Source organism: Mastigoproctus giganteus, chromosome 6 (genome assembly GCF_048544385.1).
Source record: "Mastigoproctus giganteus isolate SK-2022 chromosome 6, ASM4854438v1, whole genome shotgun sequence".
NCBI classification, from domain to species: domain Eukaryota; kingdom Metazoa; phylum Arthropoda; class Arachnida; order Uropygi; family Thelyphonidae; genus Mastigoproctus; species Mastigoproctus giganteus.
In genome coordinates, this window is record NC_143580.1 from 72,009,978 (window position 1) to 72,016,579 (window position 6,602).

The 6,602-nt window shown below is 36.4% G+C and overlaps 1 protein-coding gene across 1 annotated transcript in view; it reads right to left on the reverse strand.

Moving 5' to 3' along the window:
- The window catches only part of LOC150084406 (protein pinocchio-like), a 32,703-nt gene extending 26,500 nt beyond the window's left edge, over positions 1 to 6,203 (reverse strand). The window contains exon 1 of the mRNA XM_090375210.1: positions 6,089 to 6,203. The gene's annotated coding sequence lies outside the window, so the exon portion shown is untranslated. The remainder of the gene's footprint in view (positions 1 to 6,088) is intronic.
- Positions 6,204 to 6,602: the final 399 nt, after the last annotated feature.

A 6,602-nucleotide genomic window follows, 5' to 3' on the forward strand; every position in this document is an offset into this window, starting at 1 on the left:
CCGATCGAACCAGAGAGCATAGAAAACAATATCTCTTTGAGGATTGGTTTAAATGCTGCTCCATTCCTGAGGTTGAAAAATATTGATGATGATGAAAGACATTGATGTTGAAGAATATTGATATTATTCAAAAATAAAGACAATGATGTTCCTTTCAAGATTTTGCTTCTGTTCGATTATGCTCCTGGACATCCAAAGCATCTAGATGATTTCAATTTGAGCATGAGTCATATTTCTACCGCCAAACACGACTTCACTTATCCAACCTATGGATCAGGGTGTTATTTCGAATTTAAAAGCATACTATTTACGCACAACAAATTTGTTCAGGCATTGTCTGCAGTAGATGGTGAGAAACATTTTACGTTGAGACTTTTGGAAATCTTACAATATTTACCACGTCATCTTAAACATTAAGAAGGCCTGGGCGGAAATTACTAAAAGTTGTTTAAATGGGGCATGGAAGAAATTATGCCCGTGGAACCTAAAAGGCTTTAAAGGGTTTGAAAACGACGAATTATATTAAGAGGTTACAGATAAGATTGGATAGTAAAGGTTGCAGAACTAATTCAGTTGGAGGTTGTTGCCAAAGACGTGGAGGAGTTAGAGGAAGAAGAGAAGGAATTGTCTAACGAAGAACGAGACGCTTCATCACGAGAGAGAGAGAGATATGGCAATGGCGAGGTTTGAGAAGATGGATCCTGACAGCAAACAATTCTTAAAAGTTAACAGAGGAGTGAATGATATGCTTGCTTGCTACAAAAATCTACGATGAAAAGAAAAGCCACTGTCCAGCCATCCATTATGTTCTTTCGTAAGGTTGAGCGGCCGACCCCTTCTAAATCTCCACAGCAGCGACGTCTTGTGCTTATCAGCTTAAGACGTCGATTCTGGCAACGATGCTCGAGAGGTAAAACTTACTGACGTTATTCCAGTCTCCTCTTTTTTGTAATTTTATAATATTTTTAAATTACACACTTGGTAATTTTTCCTGCGCATGAGATAAAAAACTGAATAAATACAATAAATAATTCTATTTACATGTTTGTCGAACATTTAATTTTTGATTCAATCAATTCATCGAATTTAATTAATATTTAATGAATTGAAATATACGTATAAAAATGGAATAAAACATTTATGAAGGTGTTTATTTTTACGTTCGTCAGAAACATAGGTTTGAAAGTCATTACAGTACTGTACAGTGTACTGTACTTCGAAAAGGGTTCCCTCGGGCAACAAAAGGTGTCATAAGAGACCTGCTAGAACCACAGCCCATAGTGGTGACTGATAAACCATGAACTGGCACGGAAATGTCTATTTAAAACGCTTTTTACACTAAGCGTCGGTCAAGGATCACCAACTAGTGGTCCAGGAGAAAGGTAGTTAAATTATTTCAGTTAAATGTGCAGCTATAAACTACTTGTGACTGGGATAAGCCTACTGCTTCTCAAACCTGATTTTTTGTTTTTTTTGCTCAAAATGAAGTTATGCATTTAGTGTTACTGCATTTGGACTATTATTAAATACTTGCCTACTTTGAAATGTCAACAAAAAAATAATTCTGTCACGTACTGAGAATTTTATTTTCCTGCATCTTTTATATTGTTATTACTACCAACCCGGGAAATATCTGGCTCTCTTGAGCTTCCAGCGACCTACTTTCTCAGCAAACGGCTAACGTTCCTATGCAGGCAAAGAAGACACAAAAGATTCTCACAGTGCCGTATACACTTCATCTGGACTCTCTCCAATTTGGTCGAGGTCAAGCTGTACTAAGTCTAAACAGGAAAATTCAAACATCCTATACACCTTCCCCTATTTTAAACCGCTGTATTTCCTGTTTCTCGAGCAGGTAATTGTTTCCTCTTCCCGTAACGAAGATACACCAGATCAACGGAAACTTAGAGCTCGTTGTGAGAGGTACACAGTTATTGTAATACTGGAACTGTTCTAAGTTTTTTTATATATACTTTTCTATACTTAAACCTATCATCATATTTCAACTTTGGCAGTTCTTTAATTCCGATGACTAATACCTTTATCTACCCATACCTCTCCGCAAGCCCTTTATGTAATTAAAGACTTATCTAACAAAAGAAAAAAAAAAGCAAGCTCCCCCACCCAACACTCAAGAGAAACCCGAAGCATGGCGTATGCCTAAACCCGTACTACTTAAGATTCTATATTTTAATGACAAATTGTCATAATTAGTATGTGCACGTTCAAACAAATTTGCGACTGCAGAAACAAAACTTAATTCTTCATAAAGGACCATATTTTGCAATTCGATGTTTCAGAATTTTTCGTTGATTTAACGCTTACTCCATTACAAAGCTCTAATCAAGGCATACATTATAAATTTACATCAATAAAATAAATTAAATTCATTCTTAATGTGGATCCTTCACTGCGACAACTTATGGTACATTTTTCGTGTATTTCGAACTGAAACTAACTAGTATCACTTGCCCTTACAATTAACCTCGCTGAGCAATCGTTTTAAAATGTGCCTTAGCCTGTTCATATACACTTCTAAATGTATACCATATCTGATCGTTAGCATTAACAGAGGCATATGATGCAAGAAAGCAAGCTTATACAATATCCGCCAAAAAAAAAATCCAATTTCACACAACCATTCGCTCTAAAAGTTTGTCCAGTTCTTGTTTGAATTTATTTACGCTATCAACTTCCACAACGACAGATGAAAGTTTGTTACAGCAATCAACCACCCGCTGGCTAAAGGCAAGTTTCCGAACATCCAATTCTACGATTGTCCTTCCTCAATTTCAATTTATGCCCCCTCAGGTTCGTAATCTGAGCAAGAGGAAGAGTCCCATCAGCATTGATGCCTGCTCAACCTATTCAAGGCCTTGTACACCTCAATCAGATCACTTCGCAGATGAGGCGCCTCCGTAGCCAGGTGGGCAGGAGCAGCAGTGCATAGCACATGCTTCTTGATTAGACCGGGGTTCGAGCCCGTGACCACCAAATACGGCGGATGCGGAAAGGTCAGGAAATGACCACCGCATAACCCCGGAGCAATATGGCCTTAGTTGCTAATGCTCCTAAAAACCAAATAACAACAACCTCGCAGATGCCTAGTCTCCAGATGCTGCAATTTTCAAAATTTAAGCCTTTCTTGGTAACGAAGCCTTTCTTCGTTCCCCTTACAAATCTCATTGCCCTTCTCTGTACCCGTTCCAGAAGCTCTACATCCTCCATAAAATGAGGACATCAGACCTGTACACAATACTCAAGGTGTGGCCCGAGTATTGCCTTATACAAAGGAATAATCACATCTCCTTCTCCCTACTAGCAAAATTCCTGTGTATCATTGACAACATCCCATGACCTGCTCTGGCAGCCTGTCTGCACAATTATCCCCAGGTCTTTAATTCTCTACCACCCTGAGTATAGTACCACACAGTTGGTACGTTTCTCTGGGGTTACTTCTACCCATTTGCAGAACTTTACATTTGTCAATGTAAAACTTCAGTTGCCACTTCTCAGCCCATCCACCCAACTTTTCTAGATCCTGTTGCAGTAGCATACTGTCATTAACAACCCTGCCAACCTTTGTATCTTCTGCAAACTTGGACATTACATACATAGTATAATCTGATTTTGTACTCTAAATAATTATGTAATCTATCCATTCTGTTTCATTCTTTCGTCTATTGCTATTCCGTTGTTCACAACAACGTGAATCAATAAACAAACTAGTGTTCCAAGGATGATACGCAATTCTTGATGGCTTATCTTATTTCAATCTCACTCTTAAAAGTGATGCAAGTCTCATAACGATGTAAAAAAAAAAAAAAAAAATTATATATATATATATATATATATATATATATATATATATATATAAAAATATAATAGGTTGTAATGATACAACGGAACGGCTAATAATAATAATAATAAATAACAGTGGATTACGAATCCGGGACACTGCTAGTAATAACAAAAGTTCCCAGCAACCATAATGAAATATATGATAAATAGATTAAATAAGTGTATGATTTTGTAGCTACAGCTGTCAGGTCAGCACTCCTACTAATACACTTATTTAACCTATTCACCTATACATATATAAAATAGTTAAAATAGGAAGAAAGTGGCAATTTACCTTTCTGCATTTCAGTGTCATTAGATATAATGAAACTGCACACTCATTGAAAATCAGTGAAAGCAAAAGTAGATGGTTTCATAACAATCCACAAAAATCATTAAAATAAATGACACAAAAAAAAAAAATCACCGCAAGGCAATAACGGTTTTACTTTTAAAAAAATTGCAGAAAACGGAACGCTTAACGTTTACTTAGTAAACTTAACGGGAACGACGTTCCAACTGATTCTAACGCTAAAAACTCACAGTAAGAACTCTTAAATAGGGCTTTTATTTTTTATTTTGATCATAAACCGTTATTCTGTAATAATTTATTGTAAAATTTTAATTTAACAAGTACTGTACGCAGCTTAGAAAAAAAAAAAAAAAAAAAAAAAAAAAAAAAAGTTAACAATAACATTATTTCGCTTTCAAGTTAAGTTGGTGTCCATTTTCTTTACATCTATATAAGACTAAGTACAGAGAAATAAATCGCCACCTTTCGCCCTGTTAATTATAAAAATTAAAAAAAAAAATAAACTTTTTTTACGATTTCTGGTGAAATTTCACACTTAAGCATAGGCACAATGTCAAATAAAAATAACGACGGTGAGAAATTAGTTTACAATTAATTTTAAAAGTTAATTCACTAAAAAATAAATAAAATACTCATTATATATTCTCTCTATTTTGCAAACTCCACTGACTCTACGTGGGACTCCCACAGCGTAAACAGAACATTAATTGATTAATAGTGTTTTAGGAGCATGAGCGATTAAGGCCATATTGCACCGTGTATATTGTCTGTAAATTGCGTGTGTTCTGAGGTAGTTTCTGTTTGATGGACGAAAAACCATGCTACCCTGTCTGAGACAGACTAACTTAGCCACGTTATGAAAAAGTCCCATAAAAATTCCTCAGGTCATCGACAGGACTCGAACTCAAGTCTTTTAAACCCGGTGTGGGGCGATCGGCACTCCTCCCAACCCACGAAGGCAATTAATAATTTATATAAAAAATCCTTCATTGTCAACCAAGAGGTGGGGGGGGCGTAATAACCTGATACGGAAGCTAGGATTTACATTTGTAAGAAGATTCTTTCTTATCAAGTGCACTAGCCACCCAAAACCGGAAGAAAGTGGAGTGCACATAAAGTTAAAAGAAAAAGTTCAAAGCTCACTGAAATTTTTCTGATGTGTGGTAATGTAGAAAAATTATCAAGAAACCGCCTTCAGTTGATAGTTGTTATGAAGCTCAACAGCATTATATATTATGCAGGTAGTATATGTCACAGTAGTGCCAGCCATTCGCAGTGTTCCCCATACGTGATCTAATTTATTATTGCCCTCACACAGCCCCAGAAACCGCTCGAGTTCCGTAAAAACAGTGAGAAGGATGCAATCATAAGGGGAATGAGCGTGAGTGCGTTCCATTACAAGCAAAGCGTAATTAAAGGTGCCTTTAATCGTGCTCAACTCCTAATAGTAAAATGCATCAACCTAACATGCCTTGTATTCCGCACTGCAATAGAAAATGGATATTTTAAAACGACAGGTAAGCGGTCAAAGTACCTTAGATAACAAAGAATTTACAATCTCAGGTTATAATTAACATACATCACTGCAAATGTGCCGCTATAATGAAATAAAAACTACCCCGTCTCTTCCACTAGTCTCGTATCAATGAAATATTAACTACATTATCAGCAAGAAACTCTACTTACAAAATTAAGTATCACAGTAATTAACGAAGCTTAATGAAAACGTTGCCAGAACTTATTAAATGTATCTAATATGAATTCTGTTAATTCTTTTACAACAAATCTGAGACATCTAAGAAACAAGTATGGCGATTGTTGTGTTTCGTATTGGTAGTGTCAACAAGCAAATAAAATCTTTGACCTTCCGGTTATAATCGATGCTTCAAAGTGAGCATAGCGCTGTTAATATCAAAGCACACATGATACCCTTACCTTTGTACGGATGTTAGAGGTAGATCACTGTCTATGCCACACCACACACTTATTTAAACAACCAAGAACTACACACAGATAGCTTTGTTATATCTGCTGCTCTCGGCTTTATAACAGTCTCGAAGCGCCGCGGTGATGACGACAACAATTTTAGGGTCACGTGAAGAGAGTAGACTATGTAGTAGTGTGGATCACATGGTAACGACAAAGAAGCTGCGTCCTTTCATGACGTTGGCAGTTACGGATTTTCCAGGCGAATGTTCGCTGTCGCTGTTATGCAACTAGAAACAGCAGTGTACGCGATAAGGTGCTACATCGAATGCAGCGAGTACATTAAACAGCAATAGTTAAGCTATGTTAAACAAAATGCACTATATGGGTAAGCTTCATTTTGAACACACATTTTTATACATACAGTAGAATAAACGGCATTCATCTTTATAATCTCTTAACATATTGCATGAATGCAACTTCAAAGAATAGTTATTACAACCAGTAGCGTAGCTACCCTTTT